This window comes from Mesoplodon densirostris, chromosome 20 (genome assembly GCF_025265405.1).
Source record: "Mesoplodon densirostris isolate mMesDen1 chromosome 20, mMesDen1 primary haplotype, whole genome shotgun sequence".
Classification (NCBI taxonomy): domain Eukaryota; kingdom Metazoa; phylum Chordata; class Mammalia; order Artiodactyla; family Ziphiidae; genus Mesoplodon; species Mesoplodon densirostris.
The window spans coordinates 14,442,255-14,465,177 of record NC_082680.1 but is presented as its reverse complement, the minus strand read 5'-3'; positions in this window follow the sequence as shown (position 1 = coordinate 14,465,177).

Genomic DNA, 22,923 nt, shown 5'->3' with positions numbered 1-22,923 from the left:
CAAAAAAACAAACAAAAAAAAAGATCAAAGGGGAGGTCATGGGGGTTTTCCGTTTCATAGCTCCATGATATAGAAAATTATACAGGACATGGGAAAAATGTTTATCTTATTATATCGTCTCAAAAACCTTAGAAAGGAAGGAGGAGGGATAACTGATATCTGTTGACTACTTAACAGGTATCTGGATTGTGTTAGGCCTGTTACATATTAATTTTATTTATCTTACACAACAGTCTTATGAGGTAAATAGTAATATCCCCATTTTATAAATGAGTAAACTGTAGTTCAGAAAAATTGAATAATTAGTTCCAAAGTCAATATAACCTTCACAGCACCCAGCTGTGAAGACAGGCTATTAGGACAGCAACTAGCTGTGGGAACTAGGGAAAAACATTTATTTTTCCTCAAAATGAGTGAGCTCTTTAATACCAGAAATAATACCCTAAATAACAATGCCTATGAACATCATTATTCTCATTCGTCAAGTGGAAGCAACAAAATCTACCTTACCCACCTCAGAGAGTTGTTAGGAAGATCAAATAAGACCACGTATGTGAAAGTGATTTATAAATTAAGACGTACTGTATGATTGACAGTTTAAAATACTGAGAAATACAGGGGCAAAAAAATCAAAGTCATGAAGAATAAAAATAGGGAGGCGGATTGAAATAGTATCCAGTGAACACTGACTCTCCCACTTATGAGCCAGAGACCTTGGGAAGATCATCTAATTTTCCTGTGCTTCAGTTTTCTTATCTGGAAAATAGGGACTAAAATTGGACTACCTTATAGAGTTGCGAGAGTTAAATGAACTGATTTATTAAAAGCGTTTTAAAGAAGTTCCAGGCATAACAGAAGTGCTAAAAATATTAACTCTTATCATCATTATTACTACCACTATTTTCAAGGTGTGGCATTTTTGTATGATAATATATATTATATATATACTAATACATAATATATACATTAAATGTATTATATAATATATACTAAGAAATATAAATATATATTATACAAAAATACCATACCTGGATAATATATAATATATATAAATTATAATATATAATGTATAACATAAATATCATAAAATTATATTATACATAAATATTTCTTTATATATATATATATATATATATATATATAAATAAGAGAGAGAGAGAGAGAGAGAGAGAGAGAAAGAGAGAGAGAGAGAGAGAGAGACTCCCCAAGGATTAGGAAAAAATTCAAAGGGGAAGTATCAGGAGGCTGAAATGGGAATAAAGACTGAGATTAGGAAAAAAATATGAGAAATAAAGACACTTGGTCTGCTGTCAACAGGACTAACAAGTAGAAGTAATGGGCAGCCCCCTGTGCATGTGATGTGCGGAGCTCCAGGAAGTCTGTCTGCTCTGCTGCCCGCAGAACATCAGTCCTACAGAGATATCTCTGTGTTCATTCATTCTAGAGCCAACCATGTGCTAGCGGTTGTGTTAGGTGCTGGAGAATACAAGATAAATAAGATAGGTCCCTGTCCTTAGGCACTTAATAGTGAAAGAATCAGCTATTTAGACCAACTGCTCAATACGACATGGAAGCTATTTTTTTAGAAGGAAGATAGAAATAATTGCTAACATATACTGAATGCTTACTATGGGCCAGGCACTATGCAAGCGCTTTATGTATATTATCTTATTTAGCCTACCCAGGAAAGCCAGGATTCCAGCTGCAGAGCTGCTGTTGTTAATCACCCTGCTCTTGCTAAAAGGACAGAGTCAGGAGATGGTTGCTGTAATGAAAGTGGGAAGGGCCTGAACCAGGGGAGTCGTGGCAGGAATGAAGAGGAGGAGATGGATTCAAGTTACACTCATGGAATGAAAACGTACAGGTCTTGGCAACTCATTGGGTGAAGTGGGTGAAGAGATATTAGAATCAAAGAAAACTTCCAGATTACTCTGGAGGGGCTCTGCCCAGTGACATGATTCTAGAGGGCACAAATATTTAAATGTTTTTAAAAGCTTAAGCTTATTTTCAGAATCCTTCATGTATCAGAGACTACTAGTTTCCTACATAATAGCCATTAAGACATCTTCTTAACTAAGAGAACCTGTACATTAGTAGGTGCAAAAATAAATTTTGCAGCCTCCCTTCCTGGTAGGGATAGCCAATGAGTTGCCAACAGAATGCATGAATGCGGCTGCAGGAAAGTTCCTTTGTTCCTCTCTCTTCTTTCCTAAACAAAACATGGGTAGATGGCTGGAGCTTCAGCAGCCTTTTCTGTGGATGACCTTGAGGATGAGCACTAAGAGCTAAGGATGAAGGAATTAAAAACAGAACAGCCTGGGGCGTTAAAGTCATCCTGTTACCACAGTAGCAGCCCCGGGACCCACATATTTGGCTCTGCCTGGAGAGAAAGCGAACCTCTTTCTTGTCTAAGCTACTGTTATTTCAGATTTCATTACTAGCAACTAACTGCTCTTCTTAACTGCTCTACCTCCCTTCATCACAAAAACTAAGCTCCCATTCTTTCTACCACTGCAGGTCTCTCGTCATTTTAGGGAGCTGCTCGGACTCAGAGCCATCATCTATAGCAGTCAAGCCGAAACTGAAACCAGAATCCCAGACTAAAAGGTAAGAGCTCTGCCTACTTCCTCTTTGCTCCTCCTATGTCTGGCTTTGCCCAAGAGCCCTAGCTCATTTGAAGATCTAATTTAAGCCCTGCTCTCAGTCAGTTTTCTTTCATGTGACCCTGTAGATGCCACCAACTGCTACCAGAAAGGGAGCAGGGTTGTGCAGAAGACGAAAAATTCAGTTTAGAGAAAGCTGAGTTTAAGATGATTGGAGGATAGCTAGGTGTAGTGTTTTAGTCCGTTTGAGCTGCTATAACAAAATACCATAAACTGGGTGGCTTATAAACAGGAGAAATTTATTTCTCACAGTTCTGGAGCATCCAAAATCAAGATGTTGACAGAGTCAGTGTCTGGTGAGAACCCACTTCCTGGTTCACAGGCGGTGGCTTTTCACTGTGACCTCACATGGCAGAGGGGAGGGGCTCTCTGTAGGCACTAGTAGAGGCCTTCATGAGGGCTGTGTCCTCAGAACCTAATAACCTCCCAAAGGCCCCACCTCCTAATATCATCATTTTGGGGATTAGGATTTCAACACCTGAAGTTTAAGGAGACATAAACATTCAGTCCATTGCATGAAGATTTCCAGAATGGAGGTGGATATGAATCTGAATCCCAGGAGAAAGGTGTTGGTTGGAGGTTAGTTGGGTATTTGGAGCCACGAACATGGGTGGGGTCTCTAGGGAGAGTGCTGGAAAGAGGAGAACAGTAGGAAGTGAAAGAACCCCAGTGGGCACAAGCCTGTACCATGTGGGCAGAGGAGTCCTAAGATGTGACAGAAAGAGCCCAAATCAGTCGATAAACGTGAACGAGGGAAGAAATGTGTTATGAAGAGCTAGGGAGTAAGAGCTGTCAAGAAAGACAGAGTGACTCCCTCCGTGAAGCCTTCCTTAGTAGCTATTCCCCGCCTACAGTCTTATTTACATGGAAGCTCTCCTCCCTGAAAGGTGATGTAGGATGCTAACTAGCTTGTTCTGACTGGTCGACTTTCCTCAAGTAGAGGGAAGGGAGGTGAGGGGCAGTAGAAATCTAAAGACAAGGGTAGTGGAGAAGGAGTGACAGGAAGGTGAGGAGGTAGCAGTGAGATAAGACACATTCTCTACTTCCAGCTTCCCACCATAATTCTGGGAGGCGACATGAACCTCACTCTCTGTCTGAGCACAGTGGGCCCTGTTTGCCACCTTCCAGCAGTCGGCTGTGTCAAACAGAAAGCCTGCAGCCTTTGCCACTTCTAAAGCCAAGGATTCATTCATCACAGTTACAGTGGAAAAGGTGAGACAAGCAGGTTATAACACAAGACAGAGAGTCTCTGAGGCCATAGCTGGCCGTTTAAAAAGTCATAGTTTTCTGGTTCTTAAATTTGTAACAGAATGAATATTTAACTTGAATGGATATTTGTCAAAGATTATACATTTTGATACAACTGTGACCTGCTAGTCCCATAATTCGGTTTTACAAGTCTGTTTCAGTAAAAAAAAAAAAATTGGACCTTTTGAAACATATCCTTTAAATTGGCTAAGAATATTTTCATATCTTTTAATGAAACCACTTTAATTATTACAGAGGAAGCATACCCATGTGTAAAACATGTGACTTTGCCTGTTTTTCTTATATACTATGCATTATAAACACTAAATCTGTCAGTTGCTTGCTGTTTAATGTGGTATCAAGGTATTTGTTCCGTTGACGATTATTTTGATGGCTGAGATCCTTCATTTTGAATCAGATGGAATATTTGTTTATTGCTCCAGAGTCTCATTTGTTTATGTTTTCAATTTCTTTTCCTAAGAGAACTATAGCTATTTCTGTGAGCTGCTCGACACTGAATGACTCTAAGAAATCAGATAAACTATCCATTTGATAACAGATATCCATCTGTCACATTGAGCTTTTTTAATATATAGTATTGTGTGCAAGAAGGTCACTGTAAATTCTACTACCTCCAAGATGCATGGAATGTTTATTGAAGGCCTTGCAAATTATGTTCTAACAATTGTGTCTAGTTTTAAAGATTCATTTTCAAGCACTCAGATCCTTGATCGTTATAATTGCATTCCATATCTCTGAAGAGTGCCAGATTCATAATAGAACAGGGGAAGTGTGTCTAGAAGCATACTCTAAAAAAACAATGGAAGAGAGCCCAGAAACAATGTCCCTTTCATGCTGCTTACTGAGCCTCACTGCTCTGTAATCAGGAGCACCACAGGCTTGTAAGAGGAACTAAAAAGGTCATGAAGGAAGGTTGGCTTGTCAAATGGGATTTTCCTTTTCCATCTAGAGAACATTTATAATTTCTCCTTGTCCCGATTACACAAAGGCCCTCTGCTCTTCTTCTTACATATATTTACATTTAGAAGAAAATGACTTCACCCTTTAGAATTTCACCCTTGATGTTGTAAAAACCACAGTGACTGAACAGGAGTCCTGATCCTCTTTGCAAGCTGGGACTAGATTGTATCAGGAAACGTTTCATCACATTCTTTTCCTGTCATTAGAGTAAATTATCATGTATATTTATGCATTCCTTTGTATGAAAGTGCAGTTTGGGTCTGAAAAGAGCCTGCACAAAAGGGCATTTTTAATTAGACAGCCTATGTGTCTCCTGACTCAAAAATGGCTGAATAAAATTATATGTACCTATACTGGACAAGCTCACAAAAGCGAGTTTCTACTGCTCAGCAGTGCTTACCTAATAGCTGCATTCCTCGCGACCTCACGCATCACCTGCCAAACATCCAGCTGAGCTCACATCCCACAGATTATTACTGGTATTGGTGTCTAAGGCAAAAATTGTTTGAACATAGCACCCTGAGCTTCTAATTTGGCAGTTAGAGCAATCTTGTTGTGACTTGTAAACTTTGCACTTAATTTGCAAGGTATTTAATATATAAATTAGGCGTAGGGCTGCATGCCATGTTGTAGATTTAATGCCTTAAATTGTGTCCGGTCTGTGATCCAAAATGACCATTTCTAAATTTCCAGCCAAAAGAAAAAAAAAATACTCTTCTCTTGAATCCAGGTGAAGAACTCTTCGGCAGATTTCAAAGCCTATATAGTGTTTAGGGAGGGTTGTTTTATTTTTATAAGCAAAAATAAATAAATAAACAAACTCTCTTCCTTTGTATCCAGAGCCTTTTAAGAGAGAGTTCAAGTGCTAATATTGAAACTGAAAATGCCCAGCTCTTGCTTGCCCAACTCTTGCCCTGGCAGCTGGGGTGAAGGCACACAATAGTCCATCCACACAATCAGGGCTCCACCAATTAAATAGACCCACTTCCTTTGAACCAGAAGCTGATGACAAGATGGGGAAGGGGCCATACAGAAGTGGACAAGGTGGTAAGGGGGCCAGCAGTTGCTGCAGCTACATCTGTTTTCAAAGGCAGCAGTTTTGTACAGGGTCCTGTGATGGAGATAACAACAATGCAAGCCACAGTATGTGTCCAGTGGTGGCAATTGTGGGTTTTCACGGTTGGGCAGAAAAACTTCTCTACCAATTTAGGTCCAACTAGGGAGACCTGTGAGTTAAGTGACAACAGAGAGATTAACAGGAGAAAAAATTATTACCCACAGATGTGGGAGTACCCTTTAGAGAGAGTAACTCCAGGAACAGCTAAGGGTAAGTGTTTATATATAGACTTAATACTGAAGGGGAAGGAAACTTTAGGACATCAGTTATAAATGTCATAGACATTTTGGACTATCTAGAATAGTAAGTGAAGTGTCTCTGTTGATTCACACAAATGCCAAATTTTGTGTAATTTTATGAGCAAAAACATTTAGCCTGTTACTTAGTTTCTCTCTCATGGATTGCTTGACAATTCTTTCTCAGAAGTTATTATCATACAGCCTGTTGGTTCATCTGCTATTATTTCTTTGGATTTCACAAACTATACTCATCAATGCTCCAAGGGAATGTATTTAATTTCCTCCGTTAAGTGTCAGCCTGCTGCTCCAGAGCTGCTTAGAAAATTTTCTTTCATCTATCTTCTTACTTTCCAGACTTACTTCTTACTTTCAAGAGAGTTGAACCACAGGAATGCAATTTCAATATTGACAACTCACCCCAGTCTAGGATCTCATTATTGGTTAGCTTGTCTTTCTATTTTATCTTGAGAATGGCTTGTTGGTCATATTAATAGGATGTTTTTGAATTTTTTGACCCTCATTTGTAATGGCTTTGACTTCTTGTTGTCAGTTTTAGGTCAAATATTTGTAGACTGTTTTGTAGACTTAGCCACAAGTTGACTGATTACGTTGCTATTCAGTGTCTGAAAGAACGTTGATAGTTCTGCTAGATTATTATTAATATTATTGTAATTTTTAGCAGACTATCTGAGTTTGTTGTTTGGCAGCAAAATTGACACAAGTGTATTAACAACAAAAACATGAAGGTGGGGCTTCCCTGGTGGTGCAGTGGTTGCGAGTCCGCCTGCCGATGCAGGGGACGCGGGTTTGTGCCCCGGTCCGGGAGGATCCCGCATGCTGCGGAGTGGCTGGGCCCGTGGGCCGTGGCCGCTGGGCCTGCGCATCCGGAGCCTGTGCTCCGCAACGGGAGAGGCCACGGCAGTGAGAGGCCCGCATACTGCCAAAAACAAACAAACAAAAAAACCATGAAGGTGGTTCTCCTATTGTGATCTTCATGTCTCAGTACCATGTCACCTTTGCAAAATGGCACAAGCTCTTTTGCATAGTTTTCTCAATGTGTTTCCATAGTGTCTAAATGTGGCCCACACTGCCATCTGAATGACTATGTTGAGAACGTCTGAGAATGCTGTTGTGTGTGAGAGAGCTTCTTGTAGATGTAGTGGGCATACAGTCTGAAATCAGCTACCAGGTTTCTAATTGCATCCTTGCATAATGTTGGCTGAATAGACTGAAAAAGCCTTTAAGATGTTTTTAAAATATCTAAAACATCACTAAAGTTCAGACCTGCAGGATTTGTGCTCAGTCTTGCAGCCAGTCTCTTTCTGCTGTGTGTAGTTTTGAAATCCATCCAAGAGCATCCCTTCAGGCCTTTCGAATAGTCAACTTTCCTCTGTGTGCAGGGAGGACAGAAGTCAGGCTGATTACATCTCATCCGTCATGCCATCATCAGCTTGTTGACCAAATCAAGCAAACTGCCTAGAACTCCAGCAGAAACTGGAAATGTGCATCTAACAGGAATTAGCTTGAGCAAAGAGACTTCTTGGTAAAATGCCTGGAATTGTTGGTGCCATGATATTAGCCTTTTTTTGTTGAAAGCAGATGTTCACCACAGCACCCTTCACAGAGAGCAGCCAAGCCAGCTTGCCTGACACTATTTTATAGCACAATCTTTGTGGTTTCACTCTCTTGGCATCTTAGTCCTGATTTCTATAACAAACAACTTTCCCCATCTACTCATTGTTATTCCTTTGTCTCTTCCTGGGAAATGCATTTATCTTTTTTATTTTCCAAGTCAGATGTATTCTTTCCTCACACACCTTTCCTTAGTCACATAAACTATGCAATTGATTGTGATAATTCTTGTGAGCCTGACTTATACTCCTCAAGCAATTTATATTTTCTTGGCCTATCGACTATAATTTAAAAGAGTTACTTCTTATAGAAAAATGTAAGACTCTTCAATGTTTGCTTTGATTGATAGTTGAATATATCATACACATGAATATCAAAAACTGCCTAATGTTATGGTACTTGAGAAATCACAATGTCTAGTTTTTAGCAAAATATTTTAGGCAAATCCAGATTTACATTAACTCTGTACAAATACCAGAGTGTCTTCTTTAACTAAGAATTCATTAAAACAAATAGACACTTAGAGCTAGATTTTAGGAATTCTCTAAATAATGATTTTCAGATTAAAGTACAAGGAATTCTGCAGAGGTTTCACTAGGGGAAAAAGGAATTATAAAAACAGGGCTCAGACTCTCTACCATTCCCCATAACAAACACGCACACAGCACAAACACACACAAACACACACACACTACTCACATACACAAACAATCCCCCTTCAAATAGAGCAGATCTGCTGTATTTGACTTCTGCCTATAACACCCATATAAAAGGGTCACCTGCTATATAAACATCAGCATTAAAGTTCTGATTATTGGGGTACAATCTCTTCATTGTTCTGAAAAGATAAAAAAAGACCCAAATGGCTTAAGTAGTTAAACCAAGACTTTGGTTTCTTATCTCCTGGACAAGTCGCTTCTCCACTTACCTTACTTTCTTTTTGTATTCTTCTTATTTGTTTATGAAATGTATGTTTAAGGTTTTTTTAATGTACAGTTATTTTGATTTTTATATTTAAATTTTATACTTAAGTAATATTTTTAAGTATTTAATTTACAATTATAGCTATAAACGGAGGCAGTTTGAGTTTTATGACATAACCAGAAAGCTCTTTGCCACTTCCCTTGAGCACCTAAAACTATCACTGTGAACTATGCTCAAAAGGCATATTTATGTATCCTAGTGCTGACCTCACCAAAATTACAATGTATTTTTCTCATTTTATATACAGATCAGAGAATTGTAAAATACAGGACAAAGAAAAATGATATGCAAAAGTAGCAGAGTTTCATTCTGCTTTTCAAAACAATTTACTATGCTTCTTTGGCCATTATGCAGAGCGTATCCATATGCTGCTCAAGTCTGTTAATAAAATATATTTGACAGCCCTAAAAAAGGTTAAGAATTTCAGAAGTATTTACAGTATGCACTTAAGAAGGTTTTCTGGAACTGTTAAGGATAGCACTAAAAAAGGATTAGAAATACCACTATTCTTTCTAAAGGATAGGTTTACCTTACATAAATAATTTCAAAACTGGGTTTTTCTTGACAATTTAGTGGAAAATACTTACAGTTAGAAGTAAAGGTGGCCTTGAAGTTCCCCAAGGATGTGATGTGATTAGGACCTTGAGAATATCAGTTTAGCCAGGTATCTATTGTGACTTCAGACAAACTATTCTCTTCTGCTTTCTTTATTTAGGAAGCAATGTTAGCCAATCTCTTAAGATTTCTATGAAAAAAATATTATAAATGATAGTAGAAATCTTTATAAAATATGAAATTTGAATCATGACCACTATGACTATATTTGTGGGTCATTATGATCAAATAAAGAAAGAGACAGTATTTAACTAAGAAAAAGCAAGAAATCAACACACATCCTCTACATTTCGAGAATGGATTTTCCAGAATAAGCAGTATGTATATGTACACACTCATACACATAGGTATACATATATATCTAGACTTACACGTATACATACACACAAGTTTTGTAACCAGACAGACATGAGTTTCAAATTTAGTTCTATCACTTACAAGCTACAAGAACTTAATCAAGTTTGTGAACCTCTTTCAGCCTCATTTTTTTAAATGAAGTTTATAACAATCACTCAACTGTTGTACGGGTTAAGTAAAACTAGATGAGAAACTTCATGTAACGCATCTGGCACACAGTAAACACCCTGCTTTCTTAAACACACACACACAAAAATGTAACATTATATGTTAGTAAGTTTTCAGATCTTTCAGAAGTCCTTCTTCTATAACCTCAGCCAGCTCCTCTACAGGTCTTGTGCAAGCTTAGCCTTTAGAGACGTGGTGATATTTTGATACAAATCTTGACTTTGATATATTTCCGTATGTGTTTTGCCTTAGAAGAGACTCATATAAATGGACTGAATGAAAATCAGGGATAACAATTTACCTATAGGCAGATCTGCTCCAAGAAGACCATGTTTGCACAAACTGCAATTCATAATACATATTTGTAATATCATGAATAAATCAATCTGATGGCATGAAGTGTTTCCTATGAACCAAAGTTAAATGAAGCAACATCACCGTTTATTCATTTTTTCATGTTATTATTGTTACTATTGTCTCTTAAAACAGCACAGGCTTTCACATAAAAACCTCTACTGCCTACTGATCAATTCTCTGTCCCATCTTCCCTTGAAGTGTGGTCTCTCTCTTGTGAGGCAGTGACTTCTTTCTTCCCTTGCTGGATTTTGTTGCTCTCATTTCTGTGTGTTTATACTATTTTTAACATTAAAAATTTATACTTGTAAAAGGCCATTAAATCAACACATAGAACTTTTGGGGCAGAGGAGAATGGATACATTTAATTGGGAATAATTAATCATTCATTTGACTTGAAAAAATGTTTAGGATTTGGAACCTCTCTATCATTAAATCCTATATGCAGACCACATTGAAAAATGCTACATAAAGCAAGGCTGACCAGCCCGGAGTCTTATCTCTTTGTTCCTACCTCATTCATCTCCTTCACCATCAACATCACCACTGCCACCATCAAAGTGGCTCCATGGAGCATTCTTCAAAACCTGTGAAAATGGTCTCTTTACAATCTGTCTGAGAAAAGGGTGACTTCTGCTTTTGGAAGCAAGAAGAATTCTGCATGAAGGATTGCTCAGCTCACAATGAAGAAATGTGAACAGGCAGTACATAAAGGAGAATATCAAAATGGCTAATAAGAAAACAAAAGATGTTCATTAATCTTCAGTTATTAGGAGAATGGAAATTTTAAAACTGCACAGGGATTTCACTACATCCATATCAGAATGGCCAAAATGAAGTAAGAGAAGGCTCTTCAAACTCCCCAAAGGGTACTGGGTGGACAGAGAATGGCAGTGGTAATCTGAGGGCAGGTCAAGAGGCTGAGTCCTGGGCTTGCAGTAAGGTAGGAAAGCTGAACACATGACTGATGAGACCATGGAACTTGGGGGGTCTAGATAATATTTAACTGAAAAAAAAAAAGACAGAAACATCGATGTTGTACATTTTGAGACTGTTTTCTAGAAAAGTCAAAATGCATAGTGCTCACTGAATCTTAGCAAAAGCAAATACAAGTCCTTTCTGGAGAAGAGCATCCTCTATATAGACTCCCAGTTTACCCTGGATTAAAATCAATCAACAGGAGTTTACCATCAAAGATCAACAAACACACGTGGGAAAAAAATCACCATGAAGTCAGCAGAAACAGCAAATTTAAAGTCTTCAGGTAAAGGACTAATAGATAATCATTTTTATTGTTTTGATAGAGAAGAATGAGCAAGACAAAAATTACTAGATATATTGGAAAAGGACTCCAAAAGGAATTTTAGAAATAAAAAAATAAAATGTCAAATTAAAAGCTCAATGGATGGATTGAAGAGCAGATGGATGAATTGAGATCAGTGGACTGGGGGTGAAAAAAGCTTACGAAATAACAAGAATGCAAACAAGTGAGTCCAGAGATAGACAATATGAAAAAAGGTTAACACATAAAAAGGACAGAATGAGAAGGTCTATATATATCTAACTGGATGGACTGAATGAAGGACTAAAGAGAATAAAAGAGAACAATATTTAAGATAAATAGAAATACTATCTCTAATTCACAAGACATTGTGTTTGCCTATCAAAATAAATTTAAAAATAAGCCAACATCTAAAGACTATGGAGCATCAAGAATAAAAAGATGAGCTTAAAAGCAATAAAAAAAATACTGATTGCCCACATAGGAATGATAATTAGATCTACAACTAACTTCTCATCAGAAGGCAATGACTTGGGACTTCCCTAGTGGCACAGTGGTTAAGAATCCATCTGCCAATGCAGGGGACACTGGTTCGATCCATGGTCCAGGAAGATCCCACGTGCCACAGAGCAACTAAGCCCGTGTGCCACAACTACTGAGCCTGCTCTCCAGAGCTCTCGAGCCACAACTACTGAGCCTGCATGCCACAACTACTGAAGCTTGCATGCCTAGAGCCCATGCTCCGCAACAAGAGAAGCCACCACAATGAGAAGCCTGCGCACCTCAACGAAGAGTAGCCCCCGCTCACCACACCTAGAGAAAGCCTGTGCACAGCAATGAAGACCCAAAGCAGCCAAAAGTAAATAAATAAAATATAAATTTTTTTAAAAATTTACCTCAAAAAAAAAAGAAGGCAATGACTTAAGGTCACCAATATGCAGAGAGAAGGAAATTTCAATGAAGAATTGTGTACCCAACAAAATTACTTTTTAAGAACAAAGATGATATAGAAAGAATATCTATAAATCAATAATAAAATGACAAACAATCCAGTTAAATATGAAGAGATGTGAACAAGCAATTCATAAAAGTGAATATCCAAATGACTAATAAGAATACAAAAGATATTCATTAATCTTCAGTTATTAGGAGAATGCAAATTTTAAAACTACACAGGGATTCTACTACATCCATATCAGAGTGGCCAAAACTAAAATTAATAAGATAAATAATGCCAAGTGTTGGCAAGAATGGGAAAACAACTTAAACTCATATCTATTGCTGTTATGAATGTGAATTAGTATAAACACTTTGGAACACTATTTGGCAATGTCTACTAAAACTAAACATATATATATATATATATATATATATATATATCTCCTATTAACCAGCAAGTCCACAACTGAATATATGTGCAAAAGAAATGAGAGTTTATGTCCTCTAGAAGATATATTTTAAAAGGTTTTAGGAGCTTCATTCATAATAGCCAAAAAACTGCAAACAACTCAAATATTGATCAATAATTGAATGAATAAATAAATTATGATACATGCATACAATGCACTACTGCACAACAATGAAAAAGAATGAGCTACTGCTACATGCAACAATAGGAATGAATCTCATAGACATAATGTTGAATAAAATAAACCATACTAAATAAAAGTACATATTGTAAGGTTCCCTTAATATGGCACTTTTATAAAGTAATTTACAGTGATAGGCACCAAAACAGTACTTTTGGGGTTTACTAAATGGGAAACAGGAAGAGGGAGCCTGGTAGGGTGCTGAAATTATTCTCTATCTTGATCTGGAGGATGGTTAAATGAGTGTGCCCGTGTATATGTATATATATGTAATTGTGTGTATACATAAATATTTTAAATATGCATTTACATATTCAAAACAGACTTGTACATCTTACTATATATGAATTATGCTAAAAAAATACAAAAAGAGATAGTTCAAGAAACAGAAAAATGACCCCAAAAGTATAGTCTTAGATCAAAGAAGTACTGGAAAGCAAAAGATTGGTAAACATGTGCATAAATATAAATAAATATTGTCTCTATAAAGTAATGTTTCAAGTGTATGGGTTTTAAAAAGAGTTAGAGATAGAATTAAAATGTTGACAAAATGGCCCAAAAGTTCAATGGAGTAATCTGAGTTAAATTGTTCTAAGATCCCAGTTCTTTCTAAGAAGGAGATCATTTTATTATGCATGGTAATACAAGAAGTCATTACAAAAATAATAGAAAAGAACTGTTTAATTTTCAAAAACAACTCAGTCAATGTTGATTTAACAAGCAAGAAATGTAGAAGTGGGAAATTTAGAAATCCTAAAAAAGAATAAAATCAAGTCCAAAGTGTCCATAAAGAAAATGAATGCAAATAAATTTAACATGACAATTAAGAGATATTGCCACACTGCATTGAAAAACATACCAAAAACCTAATGACATGTAAAGTTTGTAAGTACTAGAAGAAAAAGATATACTACTTAAATTATAAACTAAAGAAGGCTTAAGTTATTATCAGAAAAAAAATTCAGATAAAAAGGATTATTAGGGTTCGAGAAGGTCATAAAAGTTTCAGTTCAACCAGAATCATAATTATAAATTTGTATGCATCTAATAAAGTAGCCTCAAAATATATAAAGTCAAATTTAATAGAACTATAAGATGAAATTGATAATGCTATCATCAAGTGGGAGATGTCAACATACTTCTTTCAGTGATTTATGGATCAAGCAAAAGAGAAATTAAGATATAAAAGATTGTACAATGCCATTTAACAACCTGTACCCCAAAATTGGAAAATAAACATTTTTCTCAAGCACATATAGTACACGTGTAACAATTAACTGCATAATTGACCATAAATAATGTCAAAATTTTTCAAAGAATTAGTTTATATTATGAGTTCCTTCTCTTCTGACAATGTAAATTAATTAGATGTCAGTAACAAAATATAAGGAAAAAACCCTATGTTTGTAAATGTAAAACACACTACTAAATAACTCAGTTGTCAAAGATGAAATCAGAATACATATATTTAAAATATCTCAGAAGTGAAATGTATTATGGAATTCAGCAGAAGTGGTACTTTGAAAAATAAAAATAGCTTAAAGTGTGTTAGAAAATAAGAGCTAAAAATTAATTAGCTATGTGCCCAAATTAACAAAGTGTAAGGAAGAGTTCAGAATTAGAAAGAATAAAACAATAAAATTATAAAAAGTTAAAATAAAGTCAAAAGTTGGTCTTTGCAAAAACTAATAAAGAAACTTCTAATACAATTGTAAAGAAAAGATGAGAAGGCACAAAAATATTAGGAATAAAAATGTAGACATAGCAAAAATTCCAGGAGAATACTAAGAAAAATTTATGCCCCCAAATTTGATAACTTTGATAAAATAGATACATTTCTAAATAATTTTTTTAATAAAATGGACTTAGGGGGATATACAATACCCAAAGACTTCTTTACAATTAAAGAAATTGAATCAGTAGTAAAAAATCTTTCAACAAAGAAAACACTGAGCCCAAATACTTTAGTAGGCAAAATCTACCCAGTCTTCAAGATTTTTACAGCTTTATATAATACCTTTCAAATTATAGCAATAAAGGAATTATTAAACTCATTCTATGAAGCCAATATAGCTTTGATACCAAAATCACATAAGAATAGTAAGAGAAAAAGAAAGGAAATTATAAGCCAATTTCTTTCATGATCATAGGTGCAATGAGCCTATACAAAATAATAATAAATTAAACACAGTATTATGTAAAAATAATAATATACCATGACCAAGCTGGGCTTATTCCAGAAATGCAAGAGTCACTTAAAATTATAAAGCATATAAATATCATTAACTTGGTAAACAAATTAAGATCATATCAATAGAAACAGAAAAAGCATTAGATATAAATTAATATTAAATCATGATCTTTAAAAATTTCAAGATGCAAACAGAAGTGAGCATTATCAACCTAAAAGGAAATTTATCAAAATCCCACAGAAAATATAATTATAGTAGAAAAATATTAGAAGCCTACTTTAAAAAATCAGAAATAAGATACAGATGGCTTTTTTACTATATTCAATGTCCTAGCTAGAGAGATAAGACAAAGAAATAAAAGATATAACAATTGGAAAGGCATAAATAAAAGTGTCATTATTTACAGAAAGTATAACTGTCTAGATGAAAATTCCAAAAAGACATACAGATAGATTTAATTAAGTGAGAGAGTTTAGCAAAGAGACTGTATATAAGACCAATATGCATAATTAAATGCATCTCTATACAGCAGCAATTAATAGAAAGCATTTTGAAAAAAAGATACTGTCTGCAATAGCAATAAAAATATTCTGTACCTAAGAAAAAGTCTAACGAAAGATAATACAAAGATGTATACAGAATATTATTAACCTGTATTAATAGCAAAAGAAGAAAAGCTAAATTTAAAAGTTTGATTTAGTCTGGGTCCCTCTATCTACTAATGGTAGAACCTGAGAAAAAGCTTTTAGTAAAAGTCATTTATTGAGAGCCTGATCTCATGAGAAGGGATGAGGGAAGTTAAACAGTGAAGGAGAGGGACCCAACATAAGGATGCATTTTTTGAGCTGGCCATTTTTACATGCAACTGGATATTTTCTGCCATGGAATCATCTGAGAAACCTTATGAAAAGCATCTCATGACCTTTCTCTCTTGTGAATAAAGGCAGTTGCATTTATCTATTGATTCCCGTTTCCCAATGATCAAGCATTGCTAAAAAGGGTATTAATATTAACTACTCTGTCTTCCAGGATGTGCCATGAGTGGTTACCAACAGACCTCTTATAGTAAAGAAGACCCATCCTAGGAAGCAAAAGAACTGCCATGAGATTGAGGAGGGGCACTGTCAGATTGCACATATGTGAAGCCAGTTAAAGTCTGCATGGAATTGGTCACCGTGGCTGTGGCTAGAATGAGAAGTGAGGCTGAGAGGATTTGCAATGATGTACAAGAAGCATCCAATACAGACACATACCATGTTCATAGACAGAAAGACTCAATATTGTAAATATGTCAATTCTTTCCACACTCAATTCCAATCAAAATCTGAAACTTTATGGACTTTGCAAGCCCATTCTAAAATTATATAGAAAACCAAAGGGTCAACAATAGATTAGACATTTCTAAAGAAGAATAACATATGGGTTACTTGCCTCACCAGTTATCCAGATTTATAAAGCTAACATTATAATGTGGCATACAAACAACTGACCAATGGAAGGAAAACCAGTTGCCAGAAATACATCATACATATGGAAACTCGATATTGATGGATATCAGATATTCTGTAGAGTACTAGGGAGAAAGGTGAGTAAAGTACGTTTGGGTAATCAGTTATCTCCATGAAAAAAAAAAAGAAAGAAAGAAATTGGACTTCTACCTCAGACCATTTACAAAAATCAATTCTCATTGTATTAAAAATTTTAATGCAAAAGGCTAATTTCCAAATCTTTTAGCAGAAAATAAAGGGGAATATTGTTAGCATCTTAGGATAGAGAAGAGTTTCTTAAAACAATTAATTGATAAAATCAACTAAATTAATGTTAAGAATGGCTGTTAATCAAAATATAACACAAATAAACTGAAAAAAAATGACACAAAAGATTTCAGAGAATTTTTTTAACATGTTAAAGCCATATCAGTGTTATACACCCTTGAATGGAATTAGAGCCAGATAGTAATCCAAAGGCAGTAAAGTAACAACTCACTACCCAAGAGCAGGACAAGCTGTGTCCTCAGTGTTTTTCAAGCACTCTTGGCATTTAGGGTAGGACCACTCCTTGGTGTGTAAGACTATGCCATGTGTTGCTGGAGGTTTATCATACTGACCTTCACCTCCTAAATGCTGGACAACAAAAATGTCTCAATACATTTTAAGTATTCCCAGGAATTGGGCAGTGCCTCCACTGGTTGAAAATCAATTTGTTTCTACCTAGAAAATACATTTTTTTAAAAACAGAATGAGAGAGAACTAAACCACAGTTGAGGGCTAAGCTTCCAAGTCATGGAGAAAATCAGATGTTTTTGCAAAGAGTGAAGGAGTTAACTGTCTGAAGGCCTGTCTGAAGCTTCAGGAAGAAATTGTGGGGGAGGCCCAGTAAGGAAAGCTTATTTTCTTTCCTGGGGCATTGGAGTGCAACCTGGAGATCTCTATCCGGAGAAAAGGATCAGAAACAGATTTTGAGGGAACTGAATCTTCCATTGGATGATTTCCCCAGACAAAAACCAAGAAAACTTCCAAAACCATCTAAGAAAGACCATACAGTTTTAAAAGAACTAGGTTTCTTGACTTATATATTGGGCCATCAAGGAAGGGATTACTGAGGGGGAAAAAAATGTTCCATTTCATGGCCAATCAGGGCAGAAAGAAATACAGGAGGAAATAATAAAGTGCCAACTCCCGAAGATGAAATCATGGAAAATCCCTGGGGTTTGAGAAAAATGAAAAGGGCACATAAAATTACAAAGCAGCCAAACGTCTGTCGCAGATAATGGACACAGGTGTATCCCTTAGCGTGCGCAGACTCTATCCTACTTATCTAAGATTTATAGATTAACTTGTGTAATTATTGTTTGTTGCACAATAATATTGGGTTCATGTAAACTCAGTTTTGAAAGTCTGTAACTCATGTAGGATGATTATATATTCACTTAATAATAAAGGAAACATGGACTAAAAGCATTTAGCTATAAAGATTAAATTTATAGGAACATTGGAGAGAGCTTTTGCTTACAAAAAGGGCCTATACAGTAAACAAGAAATAAAATTAATGAAATAATATATATGTATTATGTATAATAAATCATGTTATAATAATATAATAAATTATACATTATGTTATGATAATGTGAAAATGAAAAATAATATATAGTATATATAGTAAACATAAAAAGATGAAAAGGATTTGCGTAAGCTGATAGCATTGGTATTCAGCTATACTGCTTTTTAAACTACTAATGATTATCCATGGTTATAAGAGTAAAGGTCATCATCAGTCTTCTACATCACATAACTGGATTTTTCAGAGACCCATTCACCTGCATAAAGCCATGTCCATTCATTCATGCATTTATTCATTCAATAAACACCAGCTTTGTCCCTACCATTTGCCAACCACTAGAGAAGTAGTTAGGAATTTCTGCCTTATAAAAGATTATAGCTTATTAGGGAAGGTAGAGAAACAAAACAAACACTAGAGTTACAGAAGATAAATTTTTTCATAGGGAATACTGAACAGCTAAATAATGTATGTATTATGGGAGTCATGGGGACAGAACAGAAAGCAGTTTAAAAGATCTTCCTAAGGTGACACTGATTTGAATTTTGAAAGATATATGGTAGTTAACTAGGAGGAGGCATTTGAGAAAATAGAATAGCATATGCAAAGGGCCAAAGGTGTACAACAGTATAAACCTCAGTAACAGGATAGGGCTGAAGCACTGGATCAGTGTGGGAATGGGGCAAGTTTAGAGTGTCAGGCACTGGTCCCAACAAGAACTTTGATAAGCCTAGGCCTCCAACTTAGAACCGTTACTGGAAGGCATAGGGATCCACTAAAGGAATTTAAAGAAGAAGCTGAAATGCTCTGATTTACATTTTGAAAGATCTTTCTGTTGGGGGGATGGAGGGTGGCCTGACTTAGGACAGGGATAACAGTCAGGGTTTTGCAGTGATCCAGGTGAGACACAATGTGGGCTTAAAAGCAGGCAGAGGCAGAGGATTTGAGAGGAAGAGGACTGATAAAAAAGGTATTGAGGGGCTTCCCTGGTGGCGCAGTGGTTGAGAGTCCACTTGCCGATGCAGGGGACACGGGTTCGTGCTCTGGTCCGGGAAGATCACACATGCCACAGAGTGGCTGGGCCCGTGAGCCATGGCCGCTGAGCCTGCGTGTCCAGAGCCTGTGCTCCGCAACGGGAGAGGCCACAACAGTGAGAGGCCCGCGTACCACAAAAAAAAAAAAGGTATTGAGGAGGCAGACTTCACAGAATTGGTGGCTGATAGGATTGGTGAAGGTGGAAGAGAGGTAGGTGTCACCAGGTTCTGGCTTGAGTATCATTTGCCTTACAGTTGGAGAACTTTAGAAATAAGAGTAGGCAATAGAGAAGAGAGTGAGTTCAGCTGGGGATATGTTGACTTTGAGGAATCCAGGAGACACCCAAATAAGAAGAAACATTTCACAGGCAATTAAATATATGGTATCTACACTCAGAAATAAGGTATGGATTTAAGAGTCAGATGTGTTTGCCTTCACAAGTAGCAGCTGATGCTAAGTTGGAGAATAGGGAAAATAGAGAGTGAGAAGAACCAAGCACAGCATCATGGAGATAACATTTCAAGGACCAAGAGAGGAAGAGCAACTACAAGAGACTTAACAAGAGCATCCGGAGAAGAACAAAAGCAACAAAGAGCCACGTCATAGAGGCCAAGGACAAAAGAAGAATGGTCACAACAGGAGGATAAAGAAGATTGCAAAATTGTTCATAAGTCGTTCACTGCGCTTATAAATCAGGAGGCCACTGGCCATGCTAGGGGCAGCAGTTTAGGTGGAGTGAGGGGTTGCAATGTTGAGAAGTGGGGGAGAAAGAGTGAGGAGGGGAGGAAATGGAGATTCTGATGAACATAGCTCTTCCAGCAACTTAGCTATGGAGTCAAGAAGAGACAGTGGCTCGAGGGGCTCAAGAGATTGGAGGGTTCTTGGCCCTATGTTTCTGTACACAGTTCACAAATGCACAAGTACAGCACGTGGATACACAAAGAAATGTGCCTCCTTTATTTTGTGATTATTCCACTCAACAGGGTAGAATGGAATACATTTAATTATTATAAATGTTCTCATTCTCTTACAGCTTAAATGGTCTCTTCTATGAGTCCATCTCTTTCAAGTAAAGGCCCTGTTCTTCCCCAAGAACACCTGCATTAATGACACCACTGGGGGGTTAGTATGTGCAAGGCACCTGTTCAAGAATTTTACAAAAATTATTTAAACTGTCATAACTACCCTAGTTTTACTTCAGTAATGAGGAAAATGAGTAATCTGACCAAGGTCAGGCAGCTAATAAGTGCTGAAACCACGATTCAAGCTTATGCAACCCAACTTCAGGGCCTGTGCTCACAGCCACACTTGGCTAACACCATGAAGTTGTCTGGGCATGTGGAGGATTGAAAGAAATGAGTCCCTAGGATCCTTAGGTCTCTGCTCATCCAATGACTGGATCTGCTCCCTGCACTGGTGAATGCTGAGGTGCAATTGGTCCCCTCTGATCCTCAAGCCGGCAAGCACTACTAGGTTCTGATGATGGCCTATGGACACTAAAATCTCCACACACTGTGGTCCATTTCTGCTCTGCTTAGGCTCTCTCAGCATCTCTTTGTCCCTTTCCACAGCATCTAAGGACATCCGGAAGTCCCACGTGTCCCCTACAGGCCTGGGAACTAGTGGCTCTGCCTTAGGCACATCCTCCTTCAATCACTGGGCGCTATGTCCTTTACATCATGTTGAACATTGCAGCTAGCTGCACCCTCCCCCATAATGCCTGTCATCATTGCCCTGCATCTTCCTCTCATTTTGCTGCTTCAGGCCTCAGGTCTAAAGAGAAACATTTCTCATTTCTCTCTGTCTCCGATTCTGAGTTCCAGCTACACTTTGCATATAATAATCAGCCAAATTTGTATGTTAATGGGAGCTAAAGAAATTTAGGAAAGGCATATCCTTCTCACCAATAATTACTGCCTCACTGCATACTCAAGAAATTCAGCCTATGACTAAAGCTGATCAGTCCTACCTTTGTTCCAGGCAGAATTGTCACTGTCCTCTTATTCTGTGGGGCGACGGGCCTCATGAGCCAGCTGTACAGGTAGGAGGCTGGAAGAGAACATGACATTAAAGGGGAAATTAAAGTGCATTGGTTTAATATCTTTAAAATATCATCACCAGATATGTGCCTAAAAACCTCTTTTAGGATTATAAACAAGTCTAAGTAAAGTCTTCCTATTCCCCTCTCCCTAACACTGTTCTTCCTTTTAGTCTGGGAATTTAATCCTGTATTTGGTCACAGATTTGCCTTCTATAATTTTATTATAGCCCTTTTTAATTTTTGCAGCCAGAGTGGGAGAGACTCAAGCTTGTCAACATTTTGCATCTTGAGAAAAAAGATTATTGTAACAAGGTACTTTTATTTAGGACCAGAACTGACTTGGGTGTCTACTTTAATGAGTCATACACAAATGAGAAGTTTAATATTACATATGCAAATATTTTCATTACATAAATAAGACATATTTTCCTTACAGGAGTTCAGCTAACAGATTTAGAGAGTAATAAAAGAACTACTGGTATTATTTACATCAGCAACACAGATACTCTAGCTTTAAAAGGTGGCATTGATACTTATAAGCCTGACTTCTCTATCTGCTTTAATGAATGCGTTCATGAATTATATGTATCTGCGTGCAGTAAGCCATCAACCAACACATCTTATTGCTGGTTCTTTTAATGTAAGTCAGAAAATCATCTACAAGCTCATACAAATTAACAAGTGAAGCAATAAGACTGTAATAGATGAGCATATAAGAAACATGATCAAACATTTCATACAAGAGAAAAGAACAACTAATAAATATATAGGGAAAGAACTTTTTCATACTGAAGAAGAGCAGACAAGAAGATAAATGATGTATGATTAGTGATCATTCAATTAAGAAAAACTTAAAATGATAACACTCAATTATTATAAAGTTGAATGAAAGTAGGACCCTCATATGTTTATAACCACATAACAGCTTTAGAAAACAATTTGGAAATACTCTCTGAGACTACATTATAGTCACACACTTGTGCCAAGTAATCCTAATCCTGGGAATTTATCTTAATGAAATGATCCAAAATAAGGAAAACAATCTGGGTTCTACAATAATAATTTGGAGTTGGCAAACTTTTTCTGTAAAGGTCCAGATAATAAATACTTTAGGCTTTGTGGGCCATAGGGTTTCTGTCTTAACTACTCAACTCTGCCTTTACAGTGAAAAAACAGCCACAGATGATATGTAAATGAGTATGTTTGGCTGCATTCCAATGAAACTTTATTTACAAAAATAAGTAGTGGACAGGATTTGGCTTTTGGGCCAAACCCAGCTTCACAATGTTATTAATGACAAATGAGTGGAAAAACCTAACAAATCTTAACAATTAGAACATAGTTGCATAAAATATGATAACCCACTTAA